The following is an 18,867-nucleotide window of genomic DNA, read 5'->3' on the forward strand; positions in this document are numbered from 1 at the left end:
CCAAGCCCTCCTCAGACCGTGCTCGTTCAAGCCCTCCTCAGACCGTGCTCGTCCAAGCCCTCCTCAGACGGTGCTCGTTCAAGCCCTCCTCAGACCGTGCTCGTTCAAGCCCTCCTCAGACCGTGCTCGTTCAAGTCCTCCTCAGACGGTGCTCGTTCAAGCTGCCGGCGTCTCAAAAGGCTCGTGCCTGTACCTATTTTTCCCTACCCAAAAAAATATCAAGAGATAAATTAATAATATTTCATATTATGGTTTTGTACTTATTTTCCTGTTGAATGTTTGGAGGGTTGGTCAGCCCTCGCCCCGGCCGAGCGATGTGTATGTCTCGGTATAACTGTTCCGTCACCGGATTCCTTGCAGCAGCGGACAAGCCGATGCTCATCACAACCCGGTAGATCCGCCACTTACAAGAAGATCTTGTCTCATTGGCTGTTGAAAACCTTCACTTGGGTCAGGTGTTCAACACAACATCACAAAAAGTGGGTCAACAGGTTCATAACTGTTGGTAGAATACCGCGCCTCTGTCCCACACCTGCTCTCGTACAAGACAGTACATACATGACTTATTGCTTATTGTCAATATTTCGTTTATAAATAAATACATATGTGACATATTCCAAGTCATATTTTCCAAGGCACTAACTCTTCCTCTCAGTTTTATTAAACAATAGATATTTTATACAAAATTTGACAATATCCTGAGTTACTTTAAAATTTATTTAAATATTTTTGTTTATAAAACTGTAATATCACTATAGGTATAGGTTAAGTACTAATTGTAATATCTTAACATATTAAGCAGGTTAGGTTAGGTCGCTTGCCTATAGTCAATATCTTGCTTATGAATAAGTGCATATGTGACATACTAATTTATTGTGAATATTTGAGTTTACCTTGAAAAGCTGAATAGAAAACCACAACCTAACCTAACCTTCTTAGTATGTTAAGATATTACAATTAGTACTGAACCTTTACCTATATTGATATTACAGTTTTATAAAAATAATAAAACAAAACTAAAATATTTAAATAAATTGTAAAGTAACTCAGGATATTGTCAAATTTTGTATAAAATCTCTATTGTTTAATAAAACTGAGAGGAAAAGTTAGTGCCTTGATAAAAAAAATATTGCTTGGAATATGTCACATATTTACTTATTTATAAGCGAAATAGTGATTATAAACAATAACTCATATATGTGCTGTTTTGTGCGAGAGCAGGTTGCCTCACCCGGCGGTGCCCGGGGCTGTCTCTGACTGCCTGCCAGTCTCTTTCTCTCCCTCTTTTCCATTTTTCCTCCCTATCCTTTATCCTTAATTCCTATTCTCCCTCCTTCCCTCCAGTTCTCCCTCATGTTGTCTCTTCCTCCCTCCCATTTTTTCTACCTCACGGTCTTCCTCGACTTGTTCCTACGTTCCATTGCTCCCTCTCTCCCACTATTTCGCTCTCTCTCTCTCCCACTCTATATACTGCTCTTCCTCGTCCCACCCTTCCTCCCATGCACTCCTTCAGTCGGCAAAACGTTCTTGAGTAACGTTGCCTCGACGTTGCTTCGACGTTGTCTCGACGTTGATTCGACGTTGCCTCGACGTTGCCTTGACGTTGCCTCGACGTTGCCTTGACGTTGCCTCGACGTTGACTCGACGTTGACTCGACGTCGGTAGCAGGTGGAAATTAAGTTGTGATAACACTATAAACGATCAAACCCCCAGATCTCAGGCTTAACAGGCTCGTTGCTTGTCACAATACTAACCAATTCCACCTTAAGGAAGGTACTGGGGTCGACCCCAGCCACCCTATGACACCCGCCACACACTCACACATCACCCTGCAAAGTTTGGCGAGGCTATCTCTAAGTGTCTGGTCCCCCAACCTCGAACAGATAAACATTCTCTCTGGCTTGCACCCATCGCTGCCGGATCTTACCTTCTGGAGCCACTGACGGACGGTGGATCGAGCCCCTCCACCTTCTTGGAAAGCCTAACGGAACAAAGTATTTCTGAAAGCAGTGAAGATAATTTGGAAGAATAATGGTCCGAGTAATAAGAGTTATTATGAATCCACAATTAGGAATATAACTTATCAAAGTGCAAAGATATTAATGTTTTAATGAAGGTGTCTTGTGGTCCGTATAATTATCATTAACCACCATTAACCACCTAATGCCTCTGAGAATTGCATCATTAAAAAAGAAATATATAACATATTTCTTCACTACACTTTCCGTGCTGACCGTAGCACGTGCAAAAACATGATTTTACTCGGAAATAAATTCATTTTATAGCGAATTAAGACAAAAATAGGTGGCAGGCCTCTGCATGCCCTCCGAGCACCGAATCATACATGTGCTAAAAAAAGTTTTCAGATTAAGAAGGATTGGTCAATAATGCTTAAGGAATATAGCTTATTAAATGAACAAATCCACAAGGGCCGTGACGAGGATTCGAACCTACGTCCGAGATCATTCCAGATGCTGCCTTAATCGACTGAGCTACGATATGGAAGCTCAGTCGATTAAGGCAGCGTCTGGGATGCTCTCGGACGTAGGTTCGAATCCTCGTCACGGCCCTTGTGGATTTGTTCATTTGATGCATCACGCTATTGTGATTTATGTGTGTAATATAGCATATTTGTGAGCAAAGATATAACAAAGACTGGCCGTGTCCGGACACGTGGAAGCTGCCATAACGTCGCCCGTCTCCGGACACATGTATCCGAATGGTCAGTTCTCCAGCTGAGCCGGCAACGTGACCAGCTAAATGATGAGTTAGTTGAACAGTATTACCTTCCCTCTGACTCATCAAACGAAAAGTAGTATTGACCTCTGTCGAGCCGCAGGTGAACCACACATAACATAAACACTTAACACACAATATTGCAGCACCGTCCTTACACCTGTATAACATTCAAATAACGCTGTAACAACGTCATTACGGGTGTAGGACGTAACAATAACGTTGTAACAACGTCATTACGGGTGTAGGACGTAATAATAACGTTGTAACAACGTCATTACGGGTGTAGGACGTAATAATAACGTTGTAACAACGTCACTACGGGTGGAGGACGTAATAATAACGTTGTAATAACGTCAATATGGGTGTAGGACGTAATAATAACGTTGGGGCAACGTTGTCTGACGTTATAGTTACGTTCTCTGCTGGGATATGAGGCCTACTTTATTTACCTGTCATTAGACCTTCTTAACGATGCTTTGTTCTTGTGTTCTCAACTTACTGGACAATTACCACTTGCATCAGAGGGGAAGTTATAATGTTTAATTGATGTAGGGATCTGGACACTTTTTCCTGTTACACTGTTCTTTAATGTTGAGTTTAACAGTCTTGAAGTTCACGAGGTGGTGGTGTGTGAGGCGAGCAGTGTGAGTGTTACCCCCTCACACTACGCACGCTGGTGTCACACTACGCACGCTGGTGTCACACTACGCACGCTGGTGTCACACTACGCACGCTGGTGTCACACTACGCACGCTGGTGTCACACTACGCACGCTGGTGTCACACTACGCACGCTGGTATCACACTGCGCACGCTGGTGTCACACTACCCACGCTGGTGTCACACTACGCACGCTGGTGTCACACTACGCACGCTGGTGTCACACTACGCACGCTGGTGTCACACTACGCACGCTGGTGTCACACTACGCACGCTGGTGTCACACTACGCACGCTGGTGTCACACTGCGCACGCTGGTGTCACACTACGCACGCTGGTGTCACACTACCCACGCTGGTGTCACACTACGCACGCTGGTGTCACACTACGCACGCTGGTGTCACACTACGCACGCTGGTGTCACACTACGCACGCTGGTGTCACACTACGCACGCTGGTGTCACACTACGCACGCTGGTGTCATACCACGCACGCTGGTGTCACACCACGCACGCTGGTGTCACACCACGCACGCTGGTGTCACACCACGCACGCTGGTGTCACACTACGCACGCTGGTGTCACACTACGCACGCTGGTGTTACACTACGCACGCTGGTGTCACACTACGCACGCTGGTGTCACACTACGCACGCTGGTGTCACACTACGCACGCTGGTGTCACACTACGCACGCTGGTGTCACACCACGCACGCTGGTGTCACACCACGCACGCTGGTGTCACACTACGCACGCTGGTGTCACACTACGCACGCTGGTGTCACACCACGCACGCTGGTGTCACACTACGCACGCTGGTGTCACACTACGCACGCTGGTGTCACACTACGCACGCTGGTGTCACACTACGCACGCTGGTGTCACACTACGCACGCTGGTGTCACACTACGCACGCTGGTGTCAAACTACGCACCCTGGTGTCAAACTACGCACCCTGGTGTCAAACTACGCACCCTGGTGTCACACTACGCACGCTGGTGTCACACTACGCACGCTGGTGTCAAACTACGCACCCTGGTGTCAAACTACGCACCCTGGTGTCAAACTACGCACCCTGGTGTCACACTACGCACGCTGGTGTCACACTACGCACGCTGGTGTCAAACTACCCACGCTGGTGTCACACTACCCACGCTGGTGTCAAACTACGCACCCTGGTGTCACACTACCCACGCTGGTGTCTGGAGCACAAGAGAGCGTGCTGCCTTCCCCCCCCCCCAACCACCACGCACAATACCTTATCAATTCTCGCCACACAAAACTCATCAACAAGAAATATAAAAATTTTAATAAAAAAATTCTGAAATCGGGGCAGCCATCAAACACCACAACACCACTATACACCACCAGTCAACACCACAACACCACTATACACCACCAGTCAACACCACAACACCACTATACACCACCAACACCACAACACCACTATACACCACCACCAACACCACAACACCACTATACACCACCAACACCACAACACCACTATACACCACCAGTCAACACCACAACACCACTATACACCACCAGTCAACACCACAACACCACTATACACCACCAACACCACAACACCACTATACACCACCACCAACACCACAACACCACTATACACCACCACCAACACCACAACACCACTATACACCACCACCAACACCACAACACCACTATACACCACCACCAACACCACTATACACCACTATACACCACCAGTCAACACCACAACACCACTATACACCACCAACACCACTATACACCACTATACACCACCAGTCAACACCACAACACCACTATACACCACCAGTCAACACCACAACACCACTATACACCACCAACACCACAACACCACTATACACCACCAGTCAACACCACAACACCACTATACACCAGCAGTCAACACCACAACACCACTATACACCACCAGTCAACACCACAACACCACTATACACCACCAGTCAACACCACAACACCACTATACACCACCAACACCACAACACCACTATACACCACCACCAACACCACTATACACCACCAGTCAACACCACAACACCACTATACACCACCAGTCAACACCACAACACCACTATACACCACCAACACCACAACACCACTATACACCACCACCAACACCACTATACACCACCAACAACACCACAACACCACTATACACCACCACCACTATACACCACCAACAACACCACAACACCACTATACACCACCAACAACACCACAACACCACTATACACCACCACCAACACCACTATACACCACCAGTCAACACCACTATACACCACCAACAACACCACTATACACCACCAGTCAACACCACAACACCACTATACACCACCAACAACACCACTATACACCATCAACAACACCACAACACCACTATACACCAGCAACACCACAACACCACTATACACCACCACCACAACACCACTATACACCAACAACACCACCACTATACACCACCAACAACACCACTATACACCACCAACAACACCACTATACACCACCAACAACACCACTATACACCACCACTATACACCACCAACAACACCACTATACACCACCAACAACACCACTATACACCACCAACAACACCACTATACACCACCAACAACACCACTATACACCATCAACACCACAACACCACTATACACCACCAACAACACCACTGTACACCAACAACACCACAACACCACTATACACCACCAACAACACCACTATACACCACCAACAACACCACTATACACCATCAACAACACCACAACACCACTATACACCACCAACAACACCACTATACACCATCAACAACACCACAACACCACTATACACCAACAACACCACAACACCACTATACACCACCAACAACACCACTATACACCACCAACAACACCACAACACCACTATACACCACCAACAACACCACTATACACCACCAACAACACCACTATACACCAACAACACCACAGCACCACTATACACCACCAACAACACCACCATTATACAAAGTGTGACAATAACAATCCTCCACAGTGTTGACCCATTATAAGAACCAGTCCTGTGCCAGTGATTACGGGCTCACCATAGCCCGTGCTACTTTGAACTTTTTGTTCCAAGTAGCGAATCTTAAACAACAACAACTGTGACAGTGGGAGGAAGCCCTGATGAACGACGCGTCACCTGCCATCAAGTTTACCCTCACACAGGACCGGTTGAGGGCCACGGGGCTAGCAACAGAACAAACCAGACATGACAAGGCTGATCTCACCGAAGCTCTAAGACTACTGAACAGTTCGGAAGGTGTTGATCTGGACAACATCTTCAGAAGGTCGGGTGTAGGACTGAGAATAGATGCTTCTTCACCCACAGGGGCTATTAACCCATGGAACCGCCTACCCGCTGAAGCCGTTAATGCCCAAACGCTGCTAAATGTTATGTAATCCAGCTCGATAAAATCATCAGCACTAATTTGACAAGCTAGCGGCTTCCTGTCCTTAATGTCCGTTGTGTACAGTGTTTGTTGATGATTTTGAGGTCTGCTGCAGCAGACAGATCTGTGGCCAGCCTTCCCTGGTGATTGTTGTGTGTGTGTGCCACACCCACACACAGTGCGTGTGCCACACACACACACAGTGCGTGTGCCACACCCACACACACACACAGTGCGTGTGCCACACCCACACACACACACAGTGCGTGTGCCACACCCACACACACACACAGTGCGTGTGCCACACCCACACACAGTGCGTGTGCCACACCCACACACAGTGCGTGTGCCACACCCACACACACACACAGTGCGTGTGCCACACCCACACACAGTGCGTGTGCCACACCCACACACAGTGCGTGTGCCACACCCACACACAGTGCGTGTGCCACACCCACACACAGTGCGTGTGCCACACCCACACACAGTGCGTGTGCCACACCCACACACACTGCGTGTGCCACACCCACACACACACACAGTGCGTGTGCCACACCCACACACAGTGCGTGTGCCACACCCACACACAGTGCGTGTGCCACACCCACACACACACACAGTGCGTGTGCCACACCCACACACACACACAGTGCGTGTGCCACACCCACACACACACAGAGTGCGTGTGCCACACCCACACACACACACAGTGCGTGTGCCACACCCACACACACACAGAGTGCGTGTGCCACACCCACACACACACACAGTGCGTGTGCCACACCCACACACACACACAGTGCGTGTGCCACACCCACACACACACACAGTGCGTGTGCCACACCCACACACACACACAGTGCGTGTGCCACACCCACACACACACAGTGCGTGTGCCACACCCACACACACACACAGTGCGTGTGCCACACCCACACACACACACAGTGCGTGTGCCACACCCACACACACACACAGTGCGTGTGCCACACCCACACACACACACAGTGCGTGTGCCACACCCACACACACACACAGTGCGTGTGCCACACCCACACACACACACAGTGCGTGTGCCACACCCACACACAGTGCGTGTGCCACACCCACACACAGTGCGTGTGCCACACCCACACACAGTGCGTGTGCCACACCCACACACAGTGCGTGTGCCACACCCACACACACTGCGTGTGCCACACCCACACACACACACAGTGCGTGTGCCACACCCACACACAGTGCGTGTGCCACACCCACACACAGTGCGTGTGCCACACCCACACACAGTGCGTGTGCCACACCCACACACACACACAGTGCGTGTGCCACACCCACACACACACTGCGTGTGCCACACCCACACACACACACAGTGCGTGTGCCACACCCACACACACACACAGTGCGTGTGCCACACCCACACACACACACAGTGCGTGTGCCACACCCACACACACACAGAGTGCGTGTGCCACACCCACACACACACACAGTGCGTGTGCCACACCCACACACACACAGAGTGCGTGTGCCACACCCACACACACACACAGTGCGTGTGCCACACCCACACACACACAGAGTGCGTGTGCCACACCCACACACACACACAGTGCGTGTGCCACACCCACACACACACACAGTGCGTGTGCCACACCCACACACACACACAGTGCGTGTGCCACACCCACACACACACACAGTGCGTGTGCCACACCCACACCCACACACAGTGCGTGTGCCACACCCACACACACACACAGAGTGCGTGTGCCACACCCCTTCACAGCTCCTAATTGTCTATAATTACTGCTAATTATCATCACTATAATTACTCGACAAACTGCTCTGTAACCCCGAGTGTCGACCTTGTTGACACTCGTTCCCAGAGTGCACCTTTGGCTTCCCAGAGTGCACCTTTGGCTTCTCAGAGTGCACCTTTGGCTTCCCAGAGTGCACCTTTGGCTTCTCAGAGTGCACCTTTGGCTTCTCAGAGTGCACCTTTGGCTTCCCAGAGTGCACCTTTGGCTTCTCAGAGTGCACCTTTGGCTTCCCAGAGTGCACCTTTGGCTTCTCAGAGTGCACCTTTGGCTTCTCAGAGTGCACCTTTGGCTTCCCAGAGTGCACCTTTGGCTTCTCAGAGTGCACCTTTGGCTTCCCAGAGTGCACCTTTGGCTTCCCAGAGTGCACCTTTGGCTTCTCAGAGTGCACCTTTGGCTTCTCAGAGTGCACCTTTGGCTTCCCAGAGTGCACCTTTGGCTTCTCAGAGTGCACCTTTGGCTTCTCAGAGTGCACCTTTGGCTTCCCAGAGTGCACCTTTGGCTTCTCAGAGTGCACCTTTGGCTTCTCAGAGTGCACCTTTGGCTTCCCAGAGTGCACCTTTGGCTTCTCAGAGTGCACCTTTGGCTTCCCAGAGTGCACATTTGGCTTCCCAGAGTGCACCTTTGGCTTCTCAGAGTGCACCTTTGGCTTCTCAGAGTGCACCTTTGGCTTCCCAGAGTGCACCTTTGGCTTCTCAGAGTGCACCTTTGGCTTCTCAGAGTGCACCTTTGGCTTCCCAGAGTGCACCTTTGGCTTCCCAGAGTGCACCTTTGGCTTCTCAGAGTGCACCTTTGGCTTCTCAGAGTGCACCTTTGGCTTCTCAGAGTGCACATTTGGCTTCCCAGAGTGCACCTTTGGCTTCTCAGAGTGCACCTTTGGCTTCCCAGAGTGCACCTTTGGCTTCTCAGAATACACCTTTGGCTTCTCAGAGTGCACCTTTGGCTTCTCAGAGTGCACCTTTGGCTTCTCAGAGTGCACCTTTGGCTTCCCAGAGTGCACCTTTGGCTTCTCAGAGTGCACCTTTGGCTTCCCAGAGTGCACCTTTGGCTTCCCAGAGTGCATCTTTGGCTTCTCAGAGTGCACCTTTGGCTTCCCAGAGTGCACCTTTGGCTTCCCAGAGTGCATCTTTGGCTTCTCAGAGTGCACCTTTGGCTTCCCAGAGTGCATCTTTGGCTTCCCAGAGTGCATCTTTGGCTTCTCAGAGTGCACCTTTGGCTTCCCAGAGTGCATCTTTGGCTTCCCAGAGTGCATCTTTGGCTTCTCAGAGTGCACCTTTGGCTTCCCAGAGTGCATCTTTGGCTTCCCAGAGTGCATCTTTGGCTTCTCAGAGTGCACCTTTGGCTTCCCAGAGTGCACCTTTGGCTTCCCAGAGTGCATCTTTGGCTTCCCAGAGTGCATCTTTGGCTTCTCAGAGTGCACCTTTGGCTTCCCAGAGTGCATCTTTGGCTTCCCAGAGTGCATCTTTGGCTTCTCAGAATACACCTTTGGCTTCTCAGAGTGCACCTTTGGCTTCTCAGAATACACCTTTGGCTTCTCAGAGTGCACCTTTGGCTTCCCAGAGTGCACCTTTGGCTTCCCAGAGTGCATCTTTGGCTTCTCAGAGTGCACCTTTGGCTTCCCAGAGTGCATCTTTGGCTTCTCAGAGTGCACCTTTGGCTTCCCAGAGTGCATCTTTGGCTTCCCAGAGTGCATCTTTGGCTTCTCAGAGTGCACCTTTGGCTTCCCAGAGTGCACGTATGGCTTCCCAGAGTGTACCTTTGGTTTGTCAGAGTTGGTAGTAAGTAGTTTGGGTGGTCGGTATGGTGGTGGTAGTAGGGAGGGGGTGGTAGTTGTGGTGGTGGTAGAGGTGGTTGTGGTAGTGCAGGTAGATGGTGGTAGAAGCTACACTAGTGGTAGATGGGATGGTTATACCAGGAGGGGGGGCGGAGTGACGGGGGGGGGGTGTATACTGTGGTAGAGTTTTCATCTACCACAGACGTGGCCGGACATTTACAATGCTAACCACCATATACACATTTTCTTCTGTCCTCCAAGGACAGGGTGAGAGATCTGTTATAAACATATAGTTCAGGGATTTATTGACCAATCAACCACAGAAGGTGATTGTAGTACTTTTAAAATGCTCAGCTAACTTACAAACATAAGTTGTGGTAGTGTTGTGGTTGTCTTAACTATGGTGGCTGTGTCAACATGGTCTTTGGGGCCGAAACAAGGTAGCAACCAGAAAGGCCTATAGTCAGAGACCGGGCCGCGAGTGCAGCGGTCCTCGGAACCACCTCAAGGTAATGTGTCAAAATGATCACGACTTAAAAAAAAAAATCATCGTTAACTACCTCGTTTAATAGTTATGACAAGTGACGCATTAAGAGACAATGAAGGAACAGTTGTCGTGTAATCATGACCTTAAACGAGGTGATTCGGTCATTAAAATCCACGATCAGTCGTGTCGGGGGGTCACGCCCCCGGGAAAATGGTCTATGTGAATTTGACGGCAAAACTGCAGCGGTGACGTCAGAGCATGTTAATTGACTCAGCCCGACAAGGCCAACCAATCAGCAAGAGCGGTGGGCTCCAGCACCAACCAATCAGCGAGAGAGATGGCACCAAGGCCAGCCAATCAGCAGGTCGAAGGCGACAACCAGGAGGAGAAATGGCTTTTGCTTCCTGCAGACTGAGAGAGAGAGAGAGAGAGAGAGAGAGAGAGAGAGAGAGAGAGAGAGAGAGAGAGAGAGAGAGAGAGAGAGAGAGAGAGAGAGAGAGAGAGACAGACAGACAGAGAGATAAAGAGAGAGAGAGAGAGAGAGAGAGAGAGAGAGAGAGAGAGAGAGAGAGAGAGAGAGAGAGAGAGAGAGAGAGAGAGAGAGAGAGAGAGAGAGACAGACAGACAGACAGACAGACAGACAGACAGACAGACAGACAGACAGAGAGAGAGAGAGAGAGAGAGAGAGAGAGAGAGAGAGAGAGAGACAGACAGACAGAGAGAGAGAGAGAGAGAGCAGGAGAGATTGCCAAACCCCAACCCCAACAGCCAGCTTGATGGCCAAAGGGCAGTTCCCAAACACCGCTAATTTCGAAAAATAATCACTCACATTCTCTAGCTCTACTCCGTAAAAAATAAAACTGTTTTGCCCTTTCCAGAAAAGAACCAACCCATCAGCTAACCTCTAAACACTGATGCGCAGAAAACGTCAATATTACGGCGCTTTAAATGATGTGAAAGCGTTGCATTTTTTAACGCATTGGTCTATTGCGTGAAAAAGGGCGACGTAAGAGAGAGAGAGACACAGACAGACAGACAAAGATTGTTATGCCACGAGCATAGATATCCAACCTCAATTTTTACAAGTCTCGCCAATTAACGGATTTCAAAACTCATCTATCCTACCCTTATCTAATCTAACCCTAACCTAACCTAACTGAACCAAACCTAACCTAACTGAACGTTACTCAACCAAACATAACCTTACCTAACCTAACCCAACCTAATCTAGCCCAAACCAAAGCTAACTAACTCAGCCTGACCTAACTAACCCAACCAAACTTATCCTAACCCAAGCAAACTTAACCCAACCTAACCAAACCAAATTTAACCTAACCTAACCTAAACTAGCATAACCTAACCTGACCTAACCCAACTTAACCTAAATAACTTAACCTAACCTAACATAATTAACCTAAACTAAACTAACCCAACCAAACTTAACCCAGCCTAACCTGACCAAATCTAACCTAACCTAACCTAATCTAACTTAACTATCCTAACCAACTCTAACCTAACCCAAACCAAACTAAACTAACCTAACTCGCCCCAGCCTAAATAAACGTCCCCTAAATCAACCTAACCTAAACTAGCGTCATATACTGTCTTGACAATCAGGAAACAATTGTTGACCCTCCTAAGATAGCGTTCATTAGGCCTAGGCGCGCTTATTGATATCTCTGACAGATGATATCACAATAACGTGACTGAAGAATGTTGACCAGACCACACACTAGAAGGTGAAGGGACGACGACGTTTCGGTCCGTCCTGGACCATTCTCAAGTTGATTCTCAAGTCGAACATGATCTAATCTGTCTTTGACAGATTAGATCATGTTCTTTAGTCACGTTTCTAGATTTCTAGTACGCCTTTTGGGGTAATTTATGCGAGACGTTATCTTCTTCGGCGTGCAACAGTTCACTTTTGTACGTTTGAGCACTTAATAGCAATGAGTACCAACGTTACCGGAAGATGAGTCGTTAAGTCACTCCCCCAGTTTGCACAGGTGCGCAGGCGCGCAGGTGCGCTGCACACGCTCTCACGATAGCGGTCATAAATGGTGTTGAGCCTAATGATGGTTTAGAGGTAGTGTGTTGACACAGGGAGAGGGAGTGCTCGCGGCCAGGACAATGCTATACTGGCGGTTGTCACCTGTGTCCATGATTGACACCTGTCACGACCAGAGATGACGTAGACAGGATACTTATAAAAATCCACTACGGGTTCACCATAGCCCGTGCTACGTGCAACTTTTTGTTCCAAGTTGATGAATCTAAAGCAACAGGATACATAAATATTGCAACTATTAAACATACGAAATTAAGTATGGTGTCACTATGACTAATAATACTATATCACAGACCAGGGGCCAGATTCACGAAAGCACTTACGCAAGCACTTAGGAACGTGTACATCTTTCCTCAATCTTTGACGGCTTTGGTTACATTTATTAAACAGTTTACAAGCATGAAAACTTCCCAATCAACTGTTGTTATTGTTATAAACAGCCTCCTGGTGCTTCGGAGCTCATTAACTGTTTAATAATTGTAAACAAAGTCGCCAAAGATTGAGACAAGATGTACACGTTCGTAAGTGCTTGCGTAAGTGCTTTCGTGAATCTGGCCCACTTGCCACAAAGTACAAATTAAGGGGAACTAAAACGCATGAACCCAACCCACCTACCTAACCTAACCTGCCAAATCAACGGGGGAAATCAATAAAGAAAACGGGGATGCTTGTAAGCTTTCTCATAGTGCCCTTTATACTGCATGATGGGGACTATAGCGTACAGAATGAGGCGCTTTAGTAGCTAAAGGAACTATGTGGTCGAACGTACAAAAATGGACTGTTGCAGCTGAAAATATTCACCCATTGTTTTATTAATATTTGCAGACGGGGCACCAAACAAGCCAAAAACCAGACCTGAAATTTCCTAGGCCTATATATATATACAGGACATACATTAAATTAGCTATAAGATAACGAACAATAGGCCTATGACTTGCTTATTGATGCCTTAGACAGGTTCATTGTTCAGTTGTACAGTTTTACGATATTGTTAGGTCTAGTTCCTGCGGACTTTTTCCCTGCTTCTCATTCCTCTTAAGCTCTTCGGCCAGTCTTGTTTAAAACTTACGAAGTTTCTGTAGTTTTACTTTGTGGATTTTTTTTAGGTAGGATGGGGCTTCATAGCATTGCACTGGTCTAACATAGGTTGGGTCCATCATCCTGGTAGCTTTTTTTGTCAAAGTGCCTGAAGGCTACACGAGTGTCTTACAGCTTCGATACACGGCTGATGATTTCCTTAATTTGTGCTTTTGACTTGAAGTCACGTTTACTCTTAAGATCCTTTTCTTTATGTGATTTCAGCTTCTTCAACTATCATCATCTTGAACTATTCCTTTGGGTTCTTCACCCTCGTACCAAATCCCATCACCTTGCAGTTACTTAGATTAAAGTTGAGAAGTCATTTTTCACACCATCTCTCTCTCTCTCTTGTTTCTTCTGGTAAATCAAGAGGATTGTACCACCATCCTCTATCCCCCAGACCCTAGCCACCGGCCACAGGGCCACAAACCTCCACCGCTCCCCCCCCCCAGGCTACTGGGCCCAGTACTTCGGAACCAAAGTCAAACCCGTACTATAATATCAGCCATGAATAGCCATCTTTCCCAGAGCCCTCTTGGGCACAGGAACGCTCCCGCCCCCCTCGCTTTGCTCACGAACGCATTGGTCGACAAATCCACAGCGGGACTCGGGTTCCCCTTCGCGAAGACTCCAAGAGGCGCAGGACCAGCACCCCACGACCGACCCTCAACACACACAACCACGAGAATCACTCTCCAACAAAAGGTGACCAGACACATCCATGATGAGGCCTTCCCAAGACCTCAAATGCTAAGTGGCCTGCCAGACGACCCAGATGAGTGGCTCATCCCAGACCCGATGTATACTTAATAATGGAAAAAAATAAAATAAAAAAATAAATAAATATAAAAAATAAAAAATAAATAAACAAAAAATAAATATACAAAAAACCTTTTTTGTACTACCGGAAAAATAACCTCCGTGATGTTGCTAAGATTAATCTCCTGCAGCCAACTCCAGCGGCTCTAGGGCTTCCAGACACCAGCTGGGACACAAACACTGGCCACCCAGCCAAGGTACTGACAACCCAACATACCACATATCCAAACAAACAACACACACATATGCGAACCCATGGTGGACAGGCCACCCAACTTTCAATCCTCATCTCTCTCTTCGTACTCACATCCTCTTCCAGAAATTTACCTCCCCATCCCTCTACCTTCCCCCCATCTTTTTCAAACCCTTTGGACATCAAAGCTATTCTAATTCATTGTACTTCTACATCACTAGTAAGCACTGAAGTGGATGATTCTGCTTCGTGCAGTTCGGCGTTCAATCCCCGACCATGCGAGTGAATGGGCACCATTCCTTCTCCCCGTCCCATCCCAAATCCTTATCCAGACCACTTCCAAGTGCTATAGAGTCGTAATGGCTTGGCGCTTTCCCTTGACAATACCCTTCTCTTCGACCAGCAGTTTTGATCTTAGTACTGATCCATGTGGCGCTCTTCTCATTACTTCTCTTCGTTCTCATCTCTCTAATCTCACTACTACTCTCTGTTGACCAAACCAGAAGACAGCGACATATTTCAGCCACGTTATTGTGACTCCTCATCTGTACTACTCTCTGTTTTCCATTGGACAGATATTCTTTTTTTTATGCAGGTTGGTACAGGAGTAGACAACCTCTGACTCCTGTTAGCAGGCTGAGAGCTTTCCTTTCCCATAGTTCATAGTAAGGCTTACCATACAAGTCTTCCCTGGAACACGCCCCACCATTCGATTAACAACCAGGTCCTTAATTATCACTAAATGAGGCAAACAGCTACTGATTGGCACCCAGTAAATACTCTCAGGTCAGGGCTCGAACTCAAACGAAATCAGTGGGGAGGCGTGAAGCGAGTGTACTACCTCTACTCCACTAGTTCATCGCGGTTCAACTTTACTCCAGCTTGTTTTAACTTTGTGCAGAATAGAGTCGAAGGCTTTCTGGAAGTCCAGGAAGATGCAGTCAATCCGTGTTTTCTGTGTGATAGTTAATTTTTTTTTTATTTATAAAAGAAACCACAATGTACAAACAGAAACCCACATACAAATAAAAACAAGAGTACATACAGGATACGCAGAATACAGTAATACAATATGTGAAGAACCTAAACACAAGAAGAATCAAAAGTTAAATACACATGATACAAAGCCTGCAACAAACCCCAACACGGACACATAATACACATGATACAAAGCCTGCAACAAACCCCAACACGGACACATAATACACATGATACAAAGCCTGCAACAAACCCCAACACGGACACATAATACACATGATACAAAGCCTGCAACAAACCCCAACACGGACACATAATACACATGATACAAAGCCTGCAACAAACCCCAACACGGACACATAATACACATGATACAAAGCACGCAACAAACCCCAACACGGACACATAATACACATGATACAAAGCCTGCAACAAACCCCAACACGGACACATAATACACATGATACAAAGCACACAACAAACCCCAACACGGACACATAATACACATGATACAAAGCCTGCAACAAACCCCAACACGGACACATAATACACATGATACAAAGCACACAACAAACCCCAACACGGACACATAATACACATGATACAAAGCCTGCAACAAACCCCAACACGGACACATAATACACATGATACAAAGCACACAACAAACCCCAACACGGACACATAATACAGAACAAAAATCAGAACAGGACACATAACCAGTGACAGGACTTGTGATCCTGGGTTCGATCCCAGGCGCTGGCGAGAAACAATGGGCAGAGTTTCTTTCACCCTATGCCCCTGTTACCTAGCAGTAAAATAGGTACCTGGGTGTTAGTCAGCTGTCACGGGGCTGCTTCCTGGGGGTGGAGGCCTGGTCGAGGACCGGGCCGCAGGGACACTAAAGCCCCGAAATCATCTCAAGATAACCACCCAGACACACACACATGCAACCCCACAACCACGCACCCATGCGCAAGCAACACCACAACACACAGCAATCAATTTGGAGGATATTTCTCAGGGAACTTCCATGACGGATATATCCGCTTATAAGCCTCCCATATCAAATACTCCTGTTCTTTAGGTGAATGGCCCTTACGACACCTCGGGTACGTCATATACTCAGGGACCACTAAATCCGGTGGAAGCATTCGCCCCCAACCAGAGGACACCGAAGACGAAGAACCAGTCAGGTGAGGCAGGAACACCGTCGCCGAGGAAGCAGGAGATACCGGAACAGCGGGCTGAGGCTGTCGAGGCGGCAACACCACCTTTGACAAAGCAGGAGACAGAAGAAATGGCCGTAGACGTGAGGGGCGGCAAAACCGCCGCCGACGAAACAGGGGACGGGGGAGGGGGCACGAAACCCTCAGAGCGAGCTGTTTTCTTCAGCATCACCACCAGGTCGCCACGCCCACTCTCAACCTCACAAGGGGGAACCCACCCCCTATGAGGAACCGGAACCATCCGACTCGGGGTGACGTACCCGAATCAAGAGTCACAGGCCCCACACCGGCCCCCACCCCTACAGCAGGAGCCACACCAGGGCCCACACCATCAACCGGAACGACACCAGCACCAGACGCACCATCCCCGCACTCCACAGAGGAACAGCTCGCAGAAGAAATATCAACACACACCGCATCCTCACATTCCTCTGCCCACGTACGAGGAGGCGAAGCACCCGTATCCGTACGTGAACGCTTGGGGACAGGCCGTTGGTCATCGGAGCTGTCACCCCCTGCAGGAGGCACCCGAGAAGAGCCGGCGGCAGGCCGCCCCACAACCGGGGAAGCACGACCCCGCAGAATGTCAGCTTCAACGAAATGGGGGACGATACCGCCACTCATAGAGGAGACAGGAGAAGGAACAGGCGCGGCCGGGGGAGGAGAAGGGATCAACACAGGTGAGAGAGCCTGCACGGACGTCGAAGGCGACAGAGGCGTAGAGGCGGAAACAGGTGCAGAAGCCATCGGAAGCGAAGAGACAGACTGCAGGGGCGGAGCCGCACACACCACCTCGTCGTGTACACCACCATCCACACATACCGGGCCAGCAGCCGAGGAATGCAGAACCACCACTGGATCAGCAGGCGACAGGGAAACCTCCGCACCCACTCCATCACGAGACGACAGGTCCTGCACCACCAACGGGGGAAAATCCTCTTCTTGGAACAGATAAACAGGTGCAGCCGCGACCCCAGTTCAATCAGCTGCCAGATGCCCCTCAAGGTAACAACGAAAACAGGAGCGTGGCTGCCCTGCATTGAATGCCTGCAGAGTGTACCCCAGCAAGGTAACCGTGGATGGAATCGGGGACTTGAGTCTCAAGGCGAGAGTCCGTGTACAGTGTATGCAGGAGACCCCACCCCACCTTCCGGAAGAGACGGAGTTCATTTGGAGGGATACCACCGTACCATATTGGCCAAAGTATCTCTGAAGCAGGCCCTCCGAAAACTCGAAGGGCACACCATGCAAAGTCACATAGGTAACTGAGCAGCAGCGGTCGGAAATGGCGACCTTACTGCCATTCCCAGGGAGGGTCCATGTTCGCCCATCATAGCGGGCTACGAACTACTTATAAGTAGTTCCTTATACTTCCTACTTATAAGTAACTCCGCCGCGGAGTTAAACTTCATTAGTGCTCGGTGGATCGTCAGGAGCTGGAGCCCGTACATCTCGGCCACATGAACATGTAACATGTTCAACAACACAACCTCAAGAGCATGGTATGAAGCACGGCATGAAATCTCCAAACCAACGGTCTCCATCTGGCAAACAGGGGGTAGGGTGGT

General features: G+C 48.8%; 1 protein-coding gene across 2 annotated transcripts in view; it reads left to right on the forward strand.

Moving 5' to 3' along the window:
- Pka-R2 (cAMP-dependent protein kinase type II regulatory subunit) overlaps positions 1–18,867 on the forward strand; it is a 342,071-nt gene that overhangs the window by 105,271 nt on the left and 217,933 nt on the right. The gene's annotated exons all lie outside the window — the stretch shown is intronic.

This window comes from Procambarus clarkii, chromosome 43 (genome assembly GCF_040958095.1).
Source record: "Procambarus clarkii isolate CNS0578487 chromosome 43, FALCON_Pclarkii_2.0, whole genome shotgun sequence".
In the NCBI taxonomy this organism is placed as follows: Eukaryota; Metazoa; Arthropoda; class Malacostraca; order Decapoda; family Cambaridae; genus Procambarus; species Procambarus clarkii.